This window comes from Protopterus annectens, chromosome 1.part0 (assembly GCF_019279795.1).
Source record: "Protopterus annectens isolate FY-2018-M chromosome 1.part0, PAN1.0, whole genome shotgun sequence".
In the NCBI taxonomy this organism is placed as follows: Eukaryota; Metazoa; Chordata; order Ceratodontiformes; family Protopteridae; genus Protopterus; species Protopterus annectens.
In genome coordinates this window covers 1,509,554,306-1,509,578,452 of record NC_056725.1, presented here as the reverse complement: position 1 = coordinate 1,509,578,452, position 24,147 = coordinate 1,509,554,306, and positions in this window count along the sequence as shown.

The window sequence follows — 24,147 nt, the reverse complement described above, 5'->3', positions numbered from 1 at the left end:
AATTTCCTCTACCCTTTTCCACAGGTGCTGTGGGATTATTTATACCCACCTGAGCTATCACCAGCTCAGGCAGATGGAGCCCTTGTATAAAGCCTCATCCAGTCGACTGAACTGGTGAAAGGTGAGGCTTGCATGCACACAGCACACAGCTCTCACATTCATAAACACATGCATATACATAGTCTGCTTTGAAGGCCGTATCCTCACACAGTACTCTTTCTCTGCATCAGTAATTAAACCCTTTGCAGATTTAATGATTGTTTTTAAGACAAGCATACTAGATATTCTTCTAAGGTTTATGGCATGTAAATAATTATTGAAATAAATGGTAGCAGATCCCATAACAATGGTTTACGTTCAGACAGTGCTTGGTGAACAGAGTCTACAGTTAATAAAATGAATAATACTTTTTATTTTTATATAAGTCCAATTTATACTGTACAGTAATGACCATCTTATCCTCATTCTTATATCAGTGAACAGTGTGATTAGGCATTCTGCGCAGCCGCACATTTCAATTATGGCTAAACATAACATTATGTGGGAAAATGTATAAATATAATTTTTATGTAGCTGTCAAAAATGTGTATATAAATAAACATAATGTACCTTACTTCTGCATTTCTTTTTTATTAAACCTTTTTTATTTATTTAGGGATAATTGTTGATTCCTATACTACAATGAAGTATGAACATAAAAAGGAAATGAAATTGGTATCGTGGTTAATCCATTCTCATAATGTGAATGCATTCTCTATGATATATTTTTATATGAATTTGTTTTTATAATGTAATGACACTTCTTGTACTTTAATGTATAACCAGTAGATTTTAAAGAGAAATGCACTGACATGGGAATTTTATGCATCGCATTTTTGCAGCTATGAAAGTGATACATAAGAACACATAAAGCAATGCAGATAAATGATCCATAAATATTGGAAACCCAGGCACGAAAGCTACTTTATGCATATTTATGTACACATTTTATACTTGAATTGCAAGATTGCTAGTTTCATAAAAAGGACAGTACATTTAAATGTCTTTGCATACTGTTGTACATTCTCCCTCACAGAAGAACTTCAGAAATGCTTTGGAGGATTAATCACTGAATAAATGAGTACAAGACAAAAGAAAAATGTACAGGCATATTTATTATAAGTAATTTATAACCAATGCACAAAAATGATTCTATACTGTGTTATACTCAGTACAGAAGGTTGGTCTGGTGGATTATCCTTCATGGATTAGTGGCCATCTGCACCTTTTGTATACTTGTCCTAGTACCATGTACAGCTTTGTATTTGATGTAGTGCCTCAGAACACCCAAAGTAGAGGCCTTTGAAATCATAAGCCTGTTGACAATGAGAAGCATTGAGAACTGACCACTTATAGTTGCATGGGTGGTGCTTTCTATATTCTGTGCCATAAACTCAGTATGTAATAGGCTTACAATTAGGGTTACCACCTGTCCCACTTTGTGAGGGACAGTCCCTTTTTGGGCAGTTGTGTCCTGCAAAGAAATCGAAAAAATGGCAAATGTCCTGAGATTTTAGGACAAACATATTTCCTGTATTTTATGTAATAGTTGCATAAAGTAGTTATTCTGTATCTGAAACACCTAAATGTGATAAGAGACAGAATAAGCAACTAAAATGCTTCAAGAATAAGCTTTTATGTAGGCCAAAAAGTGAAGTTCTGATCTATGTACTGGCCGTGGGTATGTTTTGCCCTGCAAAATCTGACGTTTGTACCAAAATGTCCCACTTTGGACATTTGAAAAGGTGGCCACCCTACTTACAATGTGGATGTTCAGCACTGTGAGACATTCCATTAGTTTCAGCAATGCATTTGTAAAGTCCATTGGGTGCTTGCTTATCAGTGTGTAGAAGCAAGACTGCGAGGGGTCATGGGACATGGGATTCCATCAGTTAAGTGCATTAAACTGTCTGCGAACTCAGACAAGTAATCACAGACTGGTGATGCATGGCCTAAGCAGTCAGTATAGTTTGGCAATGTGTGCTCTATTCAGACAGTACAGCCTGGTGATGCATGGTCTTACAGTCAATGCAGTATGCCAATACCTGGCCTAATCAGTCAGCACATGCTGGGGATGCATTGCCTAATTAGTCAACACAGTCTGGCAATGCCTGGCCTAATCAGTCAGCATATGCTGCTGATGCATGGCCTAATCAATCAGCACAGCTGGACAATGCATGGCCTAATTAGTGAGCACAGCCTGGGGATGAATGGTCTAATCAGTCACCCACATTCTGGCGATGCATGGCTTAATTAGTCAGCACAACTGGCATTCCATGGCCTAATCAATCAGCACAGTCTGGCTATGTGTGGCCTAATCAATCAGCACAGTTTGCTATGTCTGGCCTAATCAATCAGCATAGTCTGGCTATATCTGGTCTAATCAGTCAGCATAGTCTGGCTATGTCTGGTCTAATCCCTAAGCATAGACTGGTGATAGATGGCCTATTGAATCAGCACAACCTGGCGATGCGTGGGCTCTCACTCATGCAAGGTGACAACTTACTTAGTTTTAGTTGTGTGATTGTGGAGTATGATAGTTCATAATCAGTGTAGACAATGACCTAAGGTCTCATTCATGGCAGAGTGCCATACTTATATAATAATCTTGCTTTCATTGTCCATAATCCAAGACAGACTGTCTCACTCATTTACTCTGACATTTCGATGATTCCGCCCAGATGTGATAGTCTGATGTTAGTGACAGAGGGAGCCCAATTATTCATTTCTTCAGTCACTCACTTTTCAATCCAAATGTTGAACTGTGTTGTCATTGACAGGATGTGTTTCAGATGCTCAATGTTTCATTGAATCATGTCCGTAGCTTAGGAAATAATAAGAGCACAAGTGCTCATTGTCTCAGTAAGCATATGCTGTCTACATTGCCTTGTAAGTTATTTGCAGTGCTTTTGCTATGACTTCTTTCTTCCCTCTACAAGTTATGATATTCCATTTTAAGTTACTGATGATGTTCTTTGCTGGCAGGGTATTTACTTCTACAGGTGTTTCAACTGTAATAAGGAATATATTGTATCATCCTCTGCTGCTATTTGTTTTATTTGGTGAGAACTCCTCTCCTGAGCTGAAGAAACCTACAACCAATGATGACACTACAGCCTATCTTACTGTTAAAACTACATTACTGTGATTTAAGGATTCCACCAATGACCTTAGCTCATAGGGTGCAGTCTTCCTCCCAATATCACATGCAGTGTTACAGTATGTCCTCCTGCCCATGCCTACTAAAGGCCGGGAAACTGCCGGATGTCATATTTCAGAAAACATGAGTAATGTAAGGAGAATAGGTAACATACCTGCCAAGACACACTATTAAGTTACAAAGCTATGGATTAGTGCCAGTTTTGATACTTGTGATTGACAGCTACAATTAAAGGTTTTTGCAACCTACAAAGTAGTTGAACTTAACTTTTTCATCTGTTATGTAACTGTCAATCATCAGCTGAAAACTGTTTAACTGTATCATCCTGAATGATGCCTGCATAACACTGGGCAGTATAAGAAGCACCAGAACCACCAGCATGTGGCAAATTGCCTTAAATTTGGCATGCAGACATACTTCAATGCATCAGTGTTTAATGTTCCTTATGGGGTTTATTTATGTATTTGTTTACTTACTTACTTATCTTTAACACTTAAGTAGGCTAGACTACAAAATCATTTTTGCTGATAATGTACTCACCTGAAATAGAAAAATGACAAAAATACAGAAAAAAAACTTTAGTTCACTTTCACATTATGTCATAGCTGCAGAGGGAGTAAAACATTTTAAACCGTGTAAGTCATAGGACACATAAATATAATATGAAATTACAATATTTATCTGATGATAATTGTGCAACATGCGGTTATTACATTTTTAAGGATAGATGCATAAGTTAAAACAAATTTAGCTATCTCACACAAAATAAGTAACACATATTAAGTTAGAGTAAAGCATTTTACTAAGAAAGATGTTAAGTGGCTAAAGGCAATGTCATTGATACAAGGGTTAGCACCCTGGCCTTTGGTGAAGAAGACTGTGGGTTCTATTCCAACTCCAGAAGGATTGATTGCTAAAACTGTAGTGCAGCATAAGGGGGTGCTACACTCCAGACTGTATTGTCCTTCAGATAAGACAGTAAACTGAAGCTCCATCTGCTTCTTGAGTTGGAAGTAGTTCAGGTGGATGTAAAAAATCCTATGGCACCTATCAAGAAGAGAAGAAGTTGTTCCCGGTTGCCCTGGCCAAATGTCCCCTAACAGTATAAATACTCTCTTGGGTTTCCCCTGAAAAGAGATAGTAGCCTTGTGCATACCTCTCAACTGTAGAGGTTTTTGCAAAATGTCTATATTTTTGCCTTATATTTTTGGTCCGTTTTTCATAAAATTGTGGCTTTCTGGCAAATTAGTGGCAAATCATTAAAGATTGAAGTTAGAAAATAATGACAGATGTTTGAGTTTTAAACTCCATACCCTTCATAAAATTCATGCTAATGCAAAATCTCTTATTCTATCAACTTTCTAAGTTTGTATGAGCAATATTTAAAAATTGTCCCTATTTGTACCACTTTTTTATGGCTTTGCCCGGATTTCTTACTCTAAGAGGTTGAGAGGTATGGCCTTGTGGGACTAACTTGGTCAACAAGGATAAATAAATAAAGGAAATGCTTTATGTTGGAAGCTATTCTGAAAGAGAAAAAACAAGATAACTGTAATGTGTATGTAATAGGAGGTTGAGCCTCCCTGCTCCCACACCCATGATGTATGAATATACTAACTCTGAAATTGCACACACTCAAAAGAAAGGAAAAGTATATTTCCCTTTATCTGAGTTTGTGCAATCTTATAGGTAGTACATAGACAGATATCAGGGGGAAATCAGTGCTGGGCAGTGGAACACCTTCTTTGAAAAAAGTGTTATATAATGTTTTTGTGTCCTCTTGTAGTAAGTGGCAGTCATATGGGATTGTGGGCAGTGTTATAGGTAAGTCAGGTTATAGGAAATTCTATACTGATTGCATTAAGAAGACCTGTAAACCCCATATAATGTATCTGGCACTCCCACTATTTTTGTGGCCCATATTTTAGGTATTATGTCTCTTGCAATGTAGTACTGTTTGCAAGTTTTGGTATTCCATCACTATATTTTACTTTTCATTATTTTACATGATTGTTCATGGCATTATTATGAATTATTGTGGGATTTGTGGTGAGCATTCACAAATATTTGCAAACATGTTACCTAACTCTATAGTACTTCTATTCTTTTTTATAGCATGAAACAAGTGCATTGTTTGTTTTCTTTCTGTGATTCAGTTTACTTATTTTATGTGGAATGGTTTGTTAGTAGTTGTCAGGGTCAAAGCCATGGGAGTTGAATTATGCATTGCTGGCACCAATTTATATGTATTGATAAGGGGTTATAGTCACATGATTCATACCACAGACCACCACATAAGTATCTGAGGACTGATTAGCCTTAGGAGATTACAGCAAATGCACACTAGTGCCTAAGGTTATACCCAATATCTGCAACACTTAAATAAACATTACACTGTACAGCTTCAAAACTGAGTTATAATCAGTACCTCCCAGGTTTCTCCCACCTTGGTCTGAGCCCAGTGATCTCCATAGAATTCTACCAATAATAATTGAGACATAGCCAACACTATTTTTCAAACACACACACAGAAAATGTTTCAAAAGAGAGGCTACTGATACCTCTCTAATGGCAGGACTCTTTTCTTGCTTTTATTGTATATGCAGCCACAAGAAAGTCCAATGAGGCATCAATGAAATTATAGTGGATGACAACAGCAACCCTTATAAAGTAATAAATATGACACTGGTCACTTTTTTGATGTCCCTTCTCTGGCCCATGATCAAGGAGTCTCACTCTTCACCACAGACACTGGTGAGGGACGTTCACTTGGAACAAAAATAGATACACACAGTATTTCCAGATGCAGCTCTCTGCACCAAGCACAGTTTCCCCTAAGAGCACACAGGGAGCACACTCAGTACTGGGGCTGGGTTTCCCCCAAATAAGACTGCCCATTGACACAGCTGTAGAGTTGAGGCCTACGCCATGTGTTCCAAGCCAAGTCCTCCACCGCCTTCTCTGTTTAACCAGTTTTCTGTGTCTCTGATCCAAGCAGATGACAAACATACTCTTTGAGATTTGATTTTTCACACACACACACACACACACACACACACACACACACACACACACACACACACACACACACACACACACTTGAGAAAGGCTGGCTCAGATTTACAAGCTATGCTCAAACTATAAGGCAGTTTCATTGCCACCAACAATCTACTCTAAGGCTCTTATAAAGGTACCCAATTACACTGAGAGAAATTAATACTAATACCAATGGTAATGTTGACCAAACAGCAAGACTTTCAGGAGAGGCCACAATGCCACCAAATAAATATAAGTAAAGGTTAAAACATTCTCTAAAAGAAAGAACCACAATGAAAAGTTTATATATATTTAATAATAAATAATAAAAGAACATAAAAATGCTAACTATCTATAGCCACAGGAAATATTAAAATAACACAGATGGATAAATGCACACAGATGCAGGAAAACAGTACTTAACTATTCTCACTATATTTTCCTGTCTGATCTAAAGAATTACTGTTCCCTGGTTACTTACTAAAGCAAGGCAAGATGAAGTGGGTAAGTGATCCTTCCTTGTCATAGGTTCATAGGTTCATACTAGGCTATCTGCCCGAGGGCATTTACAAGCCTAGCCCATAGTATTGTGGCTTACGCCACCCCTTTAGTATGGGGAACTATACCCATTATTTTGCTGTGCCTCTGTTGAGCAGTGACACTGAGGTAATCCCTGGGGTATATCTGCGATCTCCCATCCATTGGTCAAGATTTCTCTTGAACAAGGCCAGCGAGGTGCTCTGCCTCACATATACCGGGATTTTATTCCACAGCATAGGGAGTCTTTGGGTGATGAATCTATCCCTCCAGCACGTCCTATTAATAGCCGTGTCGAGGTTTAAGCCCTTGTGGCTCTGACAGATCTAGATTTTTTGAGGTGAAGCATATTTATCAAATCTGGGTTTGACATGGCCTTGTATGTTAGGCAAAGGTCACCTCTGAGCAAGCGGTGGCGACTGAATAGAGCTGGAGTTCTTTCAGTCGGGCAGCATAGGACAGATGTTTGAGACCCTTTATCCTTTTGGTGAGGAACTTTTGTGGCCTCTCCAGCTGCTGCAAGTGTCGGGTCAGATACATTCCGAATGGGGCATTGTACTCAATCATTGGTCTGATGAGTGATGAGTATAGGGAGACTATGACCTCCCTTGATCTAGATGAGAATCCCTTCATGATAAGGTGGGCAATGTAGAAGGTCTTCCTAACTACTTTAGCTACATGGGTGTCGAATGACAGACTACTATCAACCTGGGTCCCCAGGTCCCTGATAACTTCTTCTGTGCTCAGTGGATTGCCACCTATTTGGTAGCTAGGGGTAACCTTGTTTTTCCCGAAGGGTATGACTATGCATTTTTGGCATTTAACTTTAGGCCATGGCTCTGGCACCAGTTATCCGTTTCTGTGAGACCCTTCTGAAGGATATCTGTGTCAGATGTGTTTTCTACTATGGCCCAGTTTGCAGTCATCTGCAAACTTTGTCAGCCATAACCCTCCTGTGTTTGCTTGTACTTGGAAAAGTAGATGCCAAACAAGAGTGGGCCCAGGACTGAGCCCTGTGGTACACCACTTGTGACAGGCTTTGAGTCTGACATGGCGCCAGCAACTCTGACCCTGTGGGTTCTGTCACTCAGCCAGTTTGCAACCCATCTTATGATGTATGGGTTAACATTTAAGCTGATGAGTTTTTCAATGATACCCGAGTGGGGTATTGTATCGAAGGCCTTCGCCAGATCGAGGTAGGCTGTATGGACTGCCTTTCCCTCATCAATGGCTTTGGTGACTGTTTCAAAAGTCAACCAAGTTTAGAAGGCATGATCTGCCTTTGACAAAGCCAAACTGGGATGGATCCAAAGTCTGCAAATTCCCTATGTCTTTATTTATGAGGTCCATTATGATCCTCTCCATGGCTTTGCAGATAAGGCTTGTTAAGCTAATGGGCGGTAATTTCCAGGGTCGGTGGAGGCACCGCCTTTGTGAAGTGGGACCACAGTTGCAGTGCGCCACTCCTGGGTGCGTATCCAGAGGTAAGACTATGATTAAACAGCTGTCCTAGCTGTGGGTTTAATTCCTCATTGAGTTTGTGGAGCACACAGCCGGGGACACCATCAGGTCCCATGGATGCTGTGTTTTTTGCTTTGGAGAGAGCAGTTCTCACTTGGGCGTTGGAGATGTTTGGGGGGCGGCAATGGCCTGGCATAGATATCTCTCCTTTTGGGGGAGAGTTTGCACTGAACCTGTCAGCCAGTATGTTGGCAATGTCAGTAGGATCAGTAATCTTCACATCATTTTGAACTAGTTCTGAGCATATCTGGGAGTTTCCTCCCAGGTTTCTAACATAGCTAAAGAAGGCCTTATGATTGTCTTTTGAGTCTTTAGCTATTTTTCTCTCAAAATTTGCTTTGGATGATTTTATGAGAGCTCTTAGTTTTTACTTATAGTGATCAAGGGTGTCTTACCTTTTAAGGATTTTGCTCTATCTTGTAGTAGCTTCCTCCTTTTGTTGTAGAGTTTGTTTATGGCTGGGGTCCACCAGACTGGACGCTTGCCTTTGGTACAAAGAGTCTTTGTTTTGCTTGGGATTGCCTTATCCATGCAGTCCTGCAGGTGCTGGTAGAAGGCATCTGTAAGTGATTCAGCGGCTTGAGTACTGTTTTCCTGCCTCGGGGCCTTAAAGGAGACCACACTAGTCTTTAGAAGTGTGAAGTCGGCTTTCGAGAAGTTCTTTACTGTGGTCTTTTTTATTTCAGGTGGGGGTGGGATGAGGACCTCCAGCGAGATTAGTTTGTGATCTGATCTCACCAGTGAGGGGTATACTTCCGGTGTTGAACATTGTGCTCCCATGTTCATGATGATGAGATCAAGTATGTTTTCTCCTCTTGTGGGGATGGTGACTAGTTGTTCCATGGCATTTGAGTTTATGAATTCCAGGAACTTTTGGGCTAGGGTGTTTGGGCTTGAGTAGTGTTCCCAGTCTATATTAGGGTAACTGAAGTCACCTAGTATGATGGTGTTTGGTGATACATTTATCCCCTCTAGTGTTTTCAGGAAGGCCATGTGAGGTTCCTGAGTTTGTGAGGGTGGCCTGTAACATGCTACAATTTGCAGAGCAGTCTTGCCTATGGTTAATTGCACCTGGATGGTCTCCGATGCATCGTGCGTTGCCACCAGTCTTGAGGTGTGGGTGTCTTTGATGAATATGGATACCCCCCCTCCTTTCTTGGTATTGTCCGGATTTTGGGGCCGGAACGCATGATAAGAGGTAAAACCTGATAGTGCTGGGGTGCTCTCAGGAGCCTTGAACCAGGTTTCTGTCACTGCACAGACATCGATGTTCTCCATACTGAGAAGGGCCTCGAGTGCGTGCATTTTGAGATTTAGACTTCTGGCATTGAGCAGCATTACCCTTAGTTTTTTCCTTTTTGTGTTCTAGGGTGGTAGGTTTAGAATTTGAGCCTTGCCTAAAAAGGCACTATGGGGTGGCAAGAGCCTTTGCCAATATCCGAATCCCAGGGTGACAGGTGCAAGCCGTCCCTTGAAGCAGCGTGGCTTGTCCAGCATGTCATCCCAGGCAGACAGACATTGGATCCCCTTTGAATGACACCAGAGTTTAAGCCAATTGTTAAAGCTGATCATCTTATTTCTGTATTGTGGCATCATTCTTGGTGAAGGTAGGATACTGCTCAAGGTCAGGGTCATACCTGCCTGGGCTACATAATCAGAGAGCTCCTCAATGTCTCTTTTCATGTAGTCCAAGGAGGTACGTCTCAGGTCGTTTACACCAGCATGGACAATGACTGAGTCATATTTGTACCTGCTGTTGAGAGACCTGAGTGCTTGCGTTATGTGGCGGATTCTAGCACCCGACAGGCAGCTTACTGTGACCTTCTCCTTACTCAGTCTGGTGAGCGGGACGTCAGTGTGTCTGACTATGGAGTCACCAATGACTAGTGTGTCTGGCATTGTGTTTGGCCTTAAGGGCTGTGACTGTTTGACACTCTGACTGTGAGGTCTATGTGTTGCAGGTGTTGTGTTCTGAGGTGGTGGTTGTTTGGGTGTCTGCTTTGGTGGCCTCTGCTGTTTTGGTAGATTTTTGATCAGAGCCGCTGAGTATGTCTTTGTGTGTTTATGTGTATGATTTGAGGTTGTGATGGTACTATGTGAGACTGGGTCTATAGTGTGTGTGGTAACCTTCTCCTCCTGACTGGTCTTGCCAGTCCTATGTTGAGAGAGCTCAGCCTCCAGTTTGGCCGTATAGTTGCATCTCTCGCATGTATTTGTGTTTTGTGGGAGGAGGAGAGGGTTGTCTGTGTACATGAGGCAATTTTAACATTGCCTCAATATTCCCAGGTTCACCAGCTGAGCAGGAGAGGACACTAGCAACTGATCCTCGACATGCTAGAAGGACTAGACAAAAAACTTTAAAAGAGATTCCGGGGACATGGGTGACCGAGAAATGGGGGTTTGCCTTTTGGGGTGCTATCTATAAGAGTGCCGTATCAAGGTAATAAGTACTGTAGGAGCAAGTGCTAGGTTTAACAGATAGAGAAAAGTCTACTTGGAGTCAAGTAGAGATGATCTTTTAGGTATTAGAGAAAGTGCTAGTAACAGGGATGCTTAAAGGTAAGATTGAAAAGAATGCACTCTGCAGTGTGCACTAGAGAAGTTAGATATGAAAGTAGGTAACTTGAGTTTTACCTGTTTAAAAAGTTAAGGTTTAGTGGAGAGTTACTATTTTTAAAACAGCAAGATGGACTGAAAGGGGTGGTTACTTTTGTATTTTGATACTATGAAATACTGTAGGATGGCCAATAAATTTAAATAATTGAAGGGGTGGGATTTCAAAAGTGATGGTTTTGTGATTACTCACATAAGCCAGTGAAAGTAGAGAGAAATGAGATATATGGTCAGATTAACATAAGAGGCGGGCAACTAGAAAGACAGTGGTATTCTGCCTGACTCAGAACAGAGAGAGCTGTGGTCTCTTTTGAAGTTTTAATATGCTGTTAAAACAGAATGCAAGCAAAACACAAGGTAAAGAAAACAAACTACAGTATTCAAAATATAGAAAGGCAATACAGAAATACAAAAAATAACAGCAAACTAACCTTTCCTTCACAGCAAAGTGTAGCAGAGTCTGGATGAGCCTTTCTGGTAAAGCTCTGAAATGTTTTAGTTTACTCCTTAAATAGAAATTTTAGTTCCTAGCTCCACCCCTCTGTTAACAAGTGATTAACCTTAAGTGACCTCTTCTGTCTTATGAATGAGTCCTTAATTAATCAGTTCTTATTTCTGCCTGACTCAGAACAGAGAGAGCTGTGGTCTCTTTTGAAGTTTTAATATGCTGTTAAAAGAGAATGCAAGCAAAACACAAGGTAAAGAAAACAAACTACAGTATTCAAAATATAGAAAGGCAATACAGAAATACAAAAAATAACAGCAAACTAACCTTTCATTCACAGCAAAGTGTAGCAGAGTCTGGATGAGCCTTTCTGGTAAAGCTCTGATATGTTTTAGTTTACTCCTTAAATAGAAATTTTAGTTTCTAGCTCCACCCCCTCTGTTAACAAGTGATTAACCTTAAGTGACCTCTTCTGTCTTATGAATGAGTCCTTAATTAATCAGTTCTTATTTCTGCCTGACTCAGAACAGAGAGAGCTGTGGTCTCTTTTGAAGTTTTAATATGCTGTTAAAACAGAATGCAAGCAAAACACAAGGTAAAGAAAACAAACTACAGTATTCAAAATATAGAAAGGCAATACAGAAATACAAAAAATAACAGCAAACTAACCTTTGCTTCACAGCAAAGTGTAGCAGAGTCTGGATGAGCCTTTCAAAAAAAGACTGCCCTGAGACTTCTGTCTCATTTATTATTAAAACATCATTTCAGTGTTGGATTACAGAATGACATCACATACATCTGATCATCTGACTCTGGTTCCCACACTACCCCCTTTACTAGAAACTGAACCAGAATCTAGCACATATGTGTTACCATACACACACATGGAGCTTTGCTAAGATGTGTTATACCATCTGGAAACTATAAAACCATTTCAAAACTTCCACCCTTCCAGGGTAGCAATTTGTTCACCCATAAGGACAATGCAGTAGGATTCCTAGTCCTGGTTTTCACAGACATTTTGTCTCTGGCTGCAATCAGAACTGTAAGATATAATCTTTATGGCCTAAACCAGGCAATTTAATTTGAGGCTATTTTCAAAGTTAGCTGGACTGTGATTAACCTCTTCTTTTCCAGTATCCTCTGTTACAATATATTCATTTTAACAGTTATAATACAGTCTGTTATGCAGGTGTATTTCTTTTCTGTTCAACAGGAACCACCGTTGGTACATTTTTAACACAACCAGCTTTAAAAATACATTTTCAGCACAAGCACCTGTACAAATCAGTTTGATATACAAGTGACATATAATCTTTACAAAACTCCAGCTAGCTACACTGGCATATGTTACACATCCACTGCCCTACTTTTCCTGGCATAGCTGGCAATATAAGTTCATAGGTTCATAGGTGTGTACTAGGCTAATGGCCCTGGAGTCTTTACAAGCCTAGCCCATAGGATTACCCTGGCATTGTGCCACTCAACCTTAGTTCCTAGTGTCTCTGTCGAGAAGAGCCACTGGAGTGATCCTGGGGTGAATTTTCTGTTTCCCATCCACTCATCAAGATTTCTCTTAAAGAGGGCCAGTGAGGTGCTCTGCTTGACATGTATGGGAAGTCTATTCCATAGCATGGGCAGTCTCTGAGTTATGATCCTGTCCCTCCAGCATGTTCTGTTGATTGTGGTAATGAGGTTGAGGTCTCTGGTGCGTGTGGTGCGGAGGGATTGGGATTTCTTTAGATGTAGCATTTCTAACTGAGTTGAGTCAGACATGGCTTTGTAAGTCAAGCAGAGATCACTTCTAAGTAGGCAATATGAGACAGAGAATAGTTGACGTTTTTTGAGATTGTCCATATAGGACAAGTGTTTAAGGCCTAGGATCCTCTTTGTGAGGTACTTTTGCAGCCTCTCCAGTTGTTGCAGGTGTCTAGTGAGATACATGCCAAATGGGGCATTGTACTCGATGACTGGCATAATGAGGGAAGAGTAGAGGGAGACAATGACCTCTTTCTTCCTAGATGCAAAACCCTTAGTAATGAGATGTGCCACATAGAAGGACTTTCTGACCACAGTGGCAATGTGGTGGTCAAAAGAGAGGTTGCTGTCAACCTGTGTTCCCAGATCTCTTATAATGCCTTCTGTGTTCAGTGGGCTACCATCAATGTGGTAATTTAAGTGAACCAGGTTTTTCCCAAAGGGGATGAAGACACATTTTTTGGCATTGAGCTTAAGGCCATGGTTCTGACACCAGTCCTTGGTCTCATTGAGGCCTTTCTGTAGGTTGCCAGCATCACCTGGGGAGTTAATAATAGCTCACAACTTGCAGTCATCTGTGAACTTTGTCAGCCAGAGTCCCTTTGTGTTGGCCTGGACTTCGGCGAAGTAGATACCAAACTGGAGAGGACCCAGGACAGAACCCTGTGGGACTCCACTCATGACTGGTTGGCAGTCTGACTTGGAGTCAGCTACTTTCACACTGTGGGTTCTATCTGTGAGCCAGTTTGCAACCCACCTAGTGATATAAAAGTTGATGCCTAGCTTAGTTAGTTTTTCTATGATTCCTGAGTGGGGGATGGTATCAAAGGCCTTAGCCAGATCAAGGTAGGCTGTATGAACTACCTTACCTTCATCCGCAGCTCTGGTGACTGACTCAAAAAAGTCAACCAAGTTGAGCAGGCATGATCTACCCTTCACAAAACCAAATTGTGTAGGATCCAGAGTTTGGAGATTCCCTATATCCTTGTTTATTAGGTCCATGATGATGTGTTCCATAGCTTTGCATATCAGACTCATCAGGCTAATGGGGCAGTAGTTCCCATAGTCTGTAGTTGCTCATCCTTTGTGGAGAGGGTTGACTGTAGCAGTGATCCATTCGGTAGGGACAAAGCCAGAGGTGAGGCTGTGCTTGAACAGGGCACACAGGTGAGGTGCCAATTCACTCTGTAGTTCATGTAGAACACAGCCAGGGATACTGTCAGGTCCCATAGAAGCTATATTCTTGGCCTTGGACAGTGCTGTTTTAAACTGTGCAGCAGTAATACTGGGCACCTGGTAATCTACTGGTATTGTGATTGGTCCTTTGGAGGGGGAGAGAGGGGTAAAGTTAGCACTAAATCTGTGCGCCAGTATATTTGCAATATCTGTTGGCTCAGTATAGGTGATCCCATTGTGCAGTAGCTCAGAACAAATCTGGGTATTGCCATGGAGATTCTTTACATAGCTATAGAAGGCCTTGTGGTTGTCTTTACTATCTGCTGCAATTCTGTTTTCATAGCTAGCTTTAGATCTCACATCATCACAACATTCATCACTAAATAAACAAAACCACTTCACTTATACTAGATAGCAAATAACTGCACAGGGAAGAATAAAAGAAAATGTTTTAGACAGATAGCTGGTAACTGATTAACATCATCTGCATCTTAACAGTCTTATTTCTACCACTTTATCAAAATACTGAAGACTGAGTGCTACTAATCCCATACAAAATGTTCAGAAGTTTCATATGGTGCACAGCCAAGTTATTAAAGTTTGAGTTTAATATCTCTAGAGTCCCTGTAAATAAATGTATCGTCACTACTGGGTTTGAATAGAGTTTATTAATTCATTAATAATGTAATCTACGAAAGTCCTGATTTAATATTCTCTGCACCTTAGGGTTTTCTCAAATCCAAACAATAGTCCACAGGGGAAGGTGCAGCAGGCCTTGTTTGGTACTTTCAACATGTTAATGTTTTCCAGTCAACACAGAATTTTTTTTTCTTTTGATAATCTGCTTAGAACACATAGGCTGGGATTCAGAAAGATTAATGCCAGTATAATCCCTTTATACTGCTGGCAGTAGTCACTTCTGAGTCGGAGACAGCCTTACTGCAGTGCTTATCATAAAGACATGCAGCATCACATGATGATGTCTCTCTGGCCTACCAGAAATGCCAATAAGGCATACTGGTGGAGTAGCATATGTTATTTAGCCATGTGCTTTATCTGAGAAATGCCCAGAGTAAGTGATTTAATGATCCACTTGGCTGCTTATATACATAATGCCAGACACGATAGTTAACTTAGCCAAAAGTTCATTGCCACCCTTTACGCTCACTAGGAAAAAAATCACATAAAGTGCCAGGGAGCTTAGTGGATAGGTATTTATTTTTTGGGGGGGAGTTGTGAGTGTATGTGGCTGCATGGCTAAGTGTATGTAGAGGTATGAATGGTATAAGTTGTGTGTGTCTACAAGGATGGCCACAGTGTGTGTGTGTGTGTGTGTGTGTGTGTGTGTGTGTGTGTGTGTGTGTGTGTGTGTGTGTGTGTGTGTGTGTGTGTGTGTGTGTGTGTGTGTGTGTGTGAGGGGGGTGGTTAGTTAGGGGAGAGGTAGAGTAAGTGTGTGTGTGTGTGTGTGTGTGTGTGTGTGTGTGTGTTTGTGTGTGTGTGTATGTGTGGGGTTGAGTGGGTGAGTGTGCCCATATGAGTATTCAGTTTAGGGTGGTTGTATTCGACATATATGTATGTTTGTATGTGTGTGTGTGTGTGTGTGTGTGTGTGTGTGTGTGTGTGTGTGTGTGTGTGTGTGTGTGTGTCTGTGAGTGGGGTGACTGCTGTATTTCTACATTTCCTTTGACTAAAAAGCAAATCCTGCAATACTGCAAGGGGAACTACACTCCAAGAATGTTCAAACATTAATCCTAGCATAAATCAAAAGTTAGATAAAAAGGTTTTCATACTATATACATGTTTTTTAAAATAACATAATCCACATATAGAGTTTCAGGGACATAGAAAAGTGTAACACTTTTAATGTTTGGTATTACTGACTGACTTTAATAGTCCCTTATGTACAGGGACTGTTTTCAACATTTCCTGACAAAGCTGGTGGAGGGAACACTAGATGACACAAGGGAGCCTTTCTGTATATTTCTGTAATAGTTTATAGAACACTAGGTCTTGCATCTGTATACATCACTGATCAATAAAAAGAATGAAATTCTAGTGTCTGGCATTATTGAATGACTGTAATCAATCGTAATTTACAAGGGGCAGTGGGAAATCAGGGCCATTCTATAATTTAAAAACTTCCGTTCCATTGAGGATCCAGGAGATGTGTGTGTGTGTGTGTGTGTGTGTGTGTGTGTGTGTGTGTGTGTGTGTGTGTGTGTGTGTGTGTGTGTGTGTGTTTTGGAGGGTGGGTTTGAATGTGTGGGGGAATAAGTGAGGGGGCTCTCTTAATGCAAGACATTGGCTGCCAGTGGTGATTACCACAAGGGCAGCCGAAATGGGCCCATTAGTGCTTGCTGTAATTACTAAGCAGTTCAGAAACATACAAATTAGCCAATTGTGAAGTCTTTCCTCATTCTGACTAATGTGTCGCTGAATCTCTGGTTTCCACAGTTGAGCTAAATGGCCCTTTTTGCCACAGCCTTACTGCTCTTGGCTGGGCCTTTTTCTGAATCCTGGCCTTAGAATTCTATTTCAACATGTGGTAATGCAACTGTTGATAGGAAGCAATGAGTGTGAAAAGAGTTCTGTGCTACTATACACACTTGTATCATTACTAAAAAGAGGCATTTAAATGTTTGCATATTTAATAAACTATCCAACTATTGACACTTTTGCATCTAAACCTTTTTTTCACAGCAGTCAGCAGAAAATTAATACGTGTGGAGCTAACCTTTGAACAGTACTGCAAATCTGCCTTACCAGAAATTTCCTACTATGCTACATCAATATCTTCTAACCAGTTTGTATATGTTTTTGTTTCAAAGGAAGACATGCATTCATATTTACATAAGGCACTTTTTTTTGTACAATATTTGTTTATTATTTTGGATGGCACTTTGGTACAGTGGTTAGTGTTACTGCTTCAGAGTGATAGGTTCCCTGTTCCTTTCCTGGATGGAGTGTCTTCTGTGCAGAGTCTGCATGCCACAGTTAGCTCTATATGTTTTGTGTATGGGGTCTCACGTTTCCTTCTAGAGATAAGCCAGTAAGTTAAAGTAGTAATCCTCTTAATTGCCCATTGATTTAAGCTGTGTGAGATAGGCGTCAACTTTCCCACAATGCTGAAAAGAATAAAGTAGGTATCAAAAATTAATAAATATGTGTTTTTATATACTCACTGTTCCAAAGTTTCTACGTCTTTATGTCATGCAACATACTTTGATACAATTCACTCTTATTTTTCTAACAATATGTAAGCCTAAATGACGTTTAAGTTTAAAACCCATTTTTATTTGTGTATAGACAGTAAAATGCTTGCAATATTGATTGCAATTAATAGTTGCATCTTTGAGGTCAGAAGGGCTTGCCTTTGAGATTGGGCTTATAAAACAATTTTTTGTGAAAATATATTACTTTCATATAAGAAAGAAATGAATTTTTACTGACACTTTTACATTTTTTATATTTTTCCATGTAAGGAAATGTACCTAAATCGCAATAGCTTTATTACTAATCATCAGGCTTTGAAAAGTTAGTTTTGTATGATAAATTTTGCACTTATGGGTGACTTTTTGCAAATTCCAACTCTTAGTAAATAGTTCAAACTGCATATGCTTTGAAAATTTGCTAAATGATTTAAAATTTCATGCATTTCAGGCATGGTTATTTATGGATGCTTCTTCTGTTAACAATTAGTGATGGAGGTCTGTATTTTAAAGTCCGTTGTCTCAGAGGTAATATCTACCACTAGCAACTGACAGAATCAGAATTACTCCATAGACTTTTATGTTCATGATAAGGCATAGATCCTACATTCTTTGTTTCTGGACACATTTGTAGCTTTCTGGTCAGTCCTTTGTGTGTCTTTATTAGTAAAAGTGTCCACCCATTTGATTATGATGTGACAAACTGTGTGACCACGGATCATTGAACAACACTTCCTTTTACGCTAAGTGCCTGCTGCGTATTATGCTGCATTGATTATCTTCTGATGCAGTATTTTCGATTGCCAACGACATCCATCTGTTCATGATTTAGTTTGAATCTCTCTGGCTTCTGCTGCTACTTTTTCCTCACACTGCTGCTGCTGTTCATGGCATGAAATCTTTTACACCGATTAACTTTACAAATGATTCAATATTATTTCTTGTGGATTCTGTATAATTCATTTGGAGGTTTGGAAGGGCTTCCAGTTCTTTGCCCTAAAGAAATGCTGTGATATTTTCTGCAATTACAGATCTCATTTGGCTAGAGGTGTAGCAAAAATGTACTGGGCATAGTGTATTTGACATTTAATTATAGATTTCTTTGGATAGACATACTCCAGGAAATCACTTGTGAGGTATGTATTTGAAATGGGTCTATATGTTGTTTAATTCACTGGAAGAGCAGCTCACCTTTATCTGTTCAGACTCGTCAGTCTGTGATCACAGGTGTTTACTCGGACAGCCTTACTGCTCAATAATTCATAGGAGATTTTTGAGGAAATAGCTCAGTCAGAATTTAAAGTTGTAGGGCTGTTTTATATCAATTGTTAATACTATCTGCTCATATTTGTAAATATTTTTTAATTTTTTCCTGTATAATTAATATTGTATTCAGATTGGCTGTGCCTGAAACTAGTCCATTCTGATCTGTGTATTACCTCAGTAAACATGCATAAATGAAAAATAAATAGAAATGAGCAGGTATATGCAAAAGTTGTTTGGTTTACCTCTTTTCATTTACTTACACAAATGCATGCTTAAGTTGTTATAGTATCAGAAAATGAAAAGTTATCCCACAATAAAAAAAGAAATGTTAGATATAGAAAAAATGAACTGGTTTCAGCATGAAATATATATGTAATAAAATATAGCAACTATAATATGTTCTCCACAATGGCAGGGACTCATGAGTGTCTTATGCCTGACTATAGAGATGAATACCATGTAGAAAATGAGGGACTGTTATTCATGAAATCTCCCTGCTCTGGACAATGCAGAGTGTCACCACTGATCTGTGGGCATATGGAGTTATCCTGATGGCTTTGTTAGTGGTGTTATTCCTGGGCCATTCAATGTTTGTCAACTTGGAAGAAGATGATTGACAGTCCTACCTGTTTTGCCAGGGATAGCCAGCATTTCTCTCCTTAGGGTTTTTACATATTAGCCAAATATTTGTCCGCCTCCTTAGTGCTTTTATAGGCAATTTAAATCTCTTCCAGCTGCCTACCTAGTCCAGTCAGGACTATATAAAGGTAGTGCTGCTCAATGCTAGAAGCCTGACCTTAAACAATACAGATATTTGCATCACCACTGATCTTGATCTAAATTGATACATTCAGACAGCAGTCCCTATCTGGTGCAAATACATTACTAACTTTAGGAATAAATTCCTATGATAGTACCATAGCATAAATGGACTATATAATAAAAGGAAAAAAAAAACTCCTTGTCCTGATAAATAAACTGAATACCTCACATTCCAGAAATGGACTTAAGAAATTAAATAAAGAATTTAGGCAAAAAATGAAATTCTCCAAGGATAGCAATGAAACGAACATCGCCACCTCTCTAAAGGACAGCCATAAATGCTTTTTCAACTATGTTAGAAACCATAGGGACAATATCTAACATTACACTGAATTGATATATAACAATAACACATACTAAGCCCCTGGCCTGAGGACATAACACACATGCTAGCAGGTACATTTAACTCAAACTTTACACCCCTGTTTCACCAAACTCTGTCTGCATGACATCATATCTGTACCCACCCCACAGATCACATCAGATCAAGTCCAATGGGCACCATTTAGACAATGGACCTTACTATTTTCTTGTCAGTATGAAGCACTGTCTCACTAACTTACTAATAAATCTTTTCATTGACAACCTTGAAACTGTCTTTATACCAGAAGTGTTGGGAGCAGCTGTGGTCATTCTCTTCTATAAGGGTGAACCCACCACTGATCTTGGCAACTACAAACCAATAGGCCTTACCAGACTTATTTGTACAGTGATGGAGCTCATCACTACAGAACCCATAAACAAAGATATTATTACCCTGCAGTCCTTGTACTCAAACCAGATGGGTTTGTAAAAGGAAGATCCTCTTTTCTTCTCAAACCAGGGCAGGCTAGAACTCCAGCCCCAAACTCTATTCCCCATGATAGCCCTTTGCAAATAGCCAATACCTTTAACAACTGCTTCACTGAAGCTATTCAAACTTTAACAAAAACACTAACACCCACCACCCCCTCTCCTTTACAAAATACAAACAGTTCAATTCCCTTCTTACATTTACAACCTGTTCCAACTTCCTTTATCTGTAAACTCCTTCAGAAACTCAAACCTTGTACTCCTTCTGCTGATAACCTTACAGCAGAATACCTTCAAGTAGCTGCCAAAGCCTTAGGTTATCCAATATCCATCCTTATAAACAGAACAATCACAGAAGGTACCATCCCTTCCATATGGAAAGTATCCCATATAATCCCTTTGCATAAAGGAGGTAAATCCACTGACATTTCCAACTACCGACCAATTGCTCTACTCTCTCCATTAGCCAAAATAATGGAAAAATGTATCCACCATCAACTACTTCAACACCTGCTCCATAACAACTTACTTGCTAACAGTCAGCATGGCTTTAGACCCTTTCATAGCACCACTACTGCCCTACTAAGCTTTACTGACTGTATTAACAGGAATTGAAACAATAACTCTCTCTCATCTGCTCTATTTATAGACCTATCAAAAGCTTTTGATATGGTCAACCATAGCTTACTTATCAGTACTCTAAAAGCCCAATCTCTTGACCCACAAGCTATTCTTTGGTTTTAATCCTATCTAGATAACAAACATCAAGCAGTGCTCTGGGACAATAATCTTTCCACACCCCTCCCTGTGAACACTGGAGTCCCTCAAGGCTCTATCCTAGGCCCTCTTCTTTTTTCTATTTTTATTAACAATCTCTACACTGTTGCTCCACAAGCCACTTGCATACAATACGCTGATGACTCTACTCTAATCTGTACTGCTAAGTCCTCATCCTCTCTCCAAACCTTACTCAAACTGTATTTAACTCTGTTGAAAAGTGGTTTACTGATCAATGTCTCCTCAACCCCAGAAAAAACAAATTATTACTCTTCACTCCCACCCAAAAATCTCCACAGATCCACTTCACTATTACCTCCTATAATGGAACTTGTATTTCCCCTGATCCTACTGCACGCCTTCTGGGCATAACCATTGATCATAACCTCAGCTTTGATGACCATATCAATAATACTCTTCAAACTATCAATAAAAAACTAGGCTCTCTGTATAGAATCAAACCATTCCTTACACAACTGGCTAGAACCACCATTGCCCAGGCTCATCTTACTTCTACCCTATTCTATGCTTCTGCCATTTATACCAATCTATCTAAGCACAATCTTACCAAGCTTGAAACTAGCTATAATAATATAGTCAGATTTGCCACTGGCTCTCCCTATAGAACCCACCACTGTCTCAACCTCAAACAACTCAAATGGTTAGAACTACAAAACCAACTACGATACAATCAACTTGTGATCACACAAAAAATTCTGTACCACCCTACTAATACTCCTATCCTCTCTAACCTGATCTCCCCATATAAAAATCATACAACACTACGCTCAGCTAGCAAGTTACTAATTGCCAACAATAAATCCAACAACAAAGCTGGTGACTGACTCTTTACCAATGTCGTGGGCAGAATCTGGAACAACCTTCCTAAAACACTAACCTCTCTCTCTCATCTACTCCACTCTTTAAGAAACACCTCAAAGATCACCTAAAAATACATTGGCTTTGTCCCTGCTCAATGCCTGACTAAACATTACTTATCCTCCTTTCACTTCCCCTTTTCCCCTGCCTCCTGGGCTACTGCCCCACCACACTTTTAATTATTACAAGCTAACTCTTTACTACTATTTATATTTTCCAGCCTACTCTCTTTCTCTCTCTTTGACTAAGTGAATGTCAATTTGTTACTTTTTCAAATATTGTATAAACTTGTGCTGATTGTACCAGAAAACTCATGGCTTGATTGCTGCTTAAACCTATACCATGACTCTGTAACTTGGATCACACAAATTACTTGTACTCTCTTTACAAACATTTTTTGCTTTATAATGTATTTTAAGCTTGTTTTTTTTTATTCTAACTATTGTATGGAGTAATCTCATACTTGGAGCTTTTCTCCCTGGGCCTCTACTGAAAATGGGTATGTATCCAGCTAGACTAGCCCGGTCAACAAATATAAAATAAATAAACAAATAAATAAATAAATCAATAAATAAATTCTTAACTTAACAGACTTCTTTGAAAAAGTTGCAGAGGCATTGGAATGTGACAAATTTGTACACACATCTTCAGAATGACATTAACTGACCAAAGGTTTCAGTGACAGTAAAAAGTTTGAAAATTTCTCCCTGAACACCCATCAAAAGTAACACAGTCAGTGGGACCTGTGCACTTTTGTAGACAATGCACTTTTTTGACCACCGTAAAGTTGAAAGCATATGACAAGTAGTCTAATCAGTACATATAATTAATAAAGTGTTACACACACAATATTCTACGTGTGATTGTAATGTCAAACTTGCTGGGTTTGCACACATTTGTGCTATAAAGAACAGTGAAAAGTGAAGATTTTAACATTTTAATATATGTGTAGAATGGTCAGTAATGAAGAGAGGCAAAAGGAAACAGAACAATCAGTACAGATTAAAGCTGGTCTTAATACCTTCCACCCTAATAACCAGAGTGGGACACAAAATCAGATGGTTAATCCAATCTCAGTCTTGGTTTGAAAACCCTGGAAACACTCAACAACAGCAACTGACTACTATGAGAACATGAAGACCTAGCACTGTGAGCCAGGCAACAGGTATGAAGTGCAGTTGCTAATAATACTGGACAAGCCATTAGTGCCAGTTTAGACACTGATGTTAGGAGTGAAGACATAAGGGATGACAGAGGCTAAGGAAGATGTACAACATTACTGAAGTAATGGTCAAGTCTTTAAAGTCATAAAGAATCAGATTTAACTAACAACAGCCACAAGTGCAGTGCATTACAGGAAATGTAGTCTGTTCCACTAACAAGACTTGTAACTTCTGCAGAGGCAAAACTACATGTTGGAAAATGTATTGCACTTTTCTGTAGTGTCTCTTTGTTAAATCTTTTCTCCACATAAGGCATATTGACCTTATCATAGTCTGGTGAGAGACCCCCCAAGGAAATAGGGTCCTATTGGGCAAAATAAGTTCAGTTAGCCTAAGGTCAGCCCTGGTGACACCCCTGTTGGACAGAAATGCAGAATAACTTTGGATGCATGGCACAGCATTCAGCTGACAGATTTAGCTGTCTCCTAATGGGTGAGGCACCTTTATTGAGACAGTTTATGTTCCTTTTGTTGCATTTGGTCTGTAGACATAAAGATACCTATGGATACAACCTCATTCACTCAAAGGCATGACGTAAGTAAGATCAGCCAAAAGCAATCATCACACAGGTGATAATTGACAGAGTTGTTTGAATTAAGCCTCTTACCCACTGATGCCACCTGCAGGCTGAACATAGTGTGTATATTGGCTACCATTTTACCTTTTGGAGACTGGGATAGGGACTGTGTTACAAAGGTGTACGAACAGTGACCAGCTACATGCAGCACAGTGGTTAGTAGACTTTAAATGTTTATGTTTATGAAATGCACTGACATCCATATCCTTATGTAAGTTATTCTGTCCTCATCCAGCATTATGCCTGGCACATGAAAACCTCATAAATGGAAGCTGTCCCATGTGGAGAACAATATATTGTTGCATGCCCACCATCTA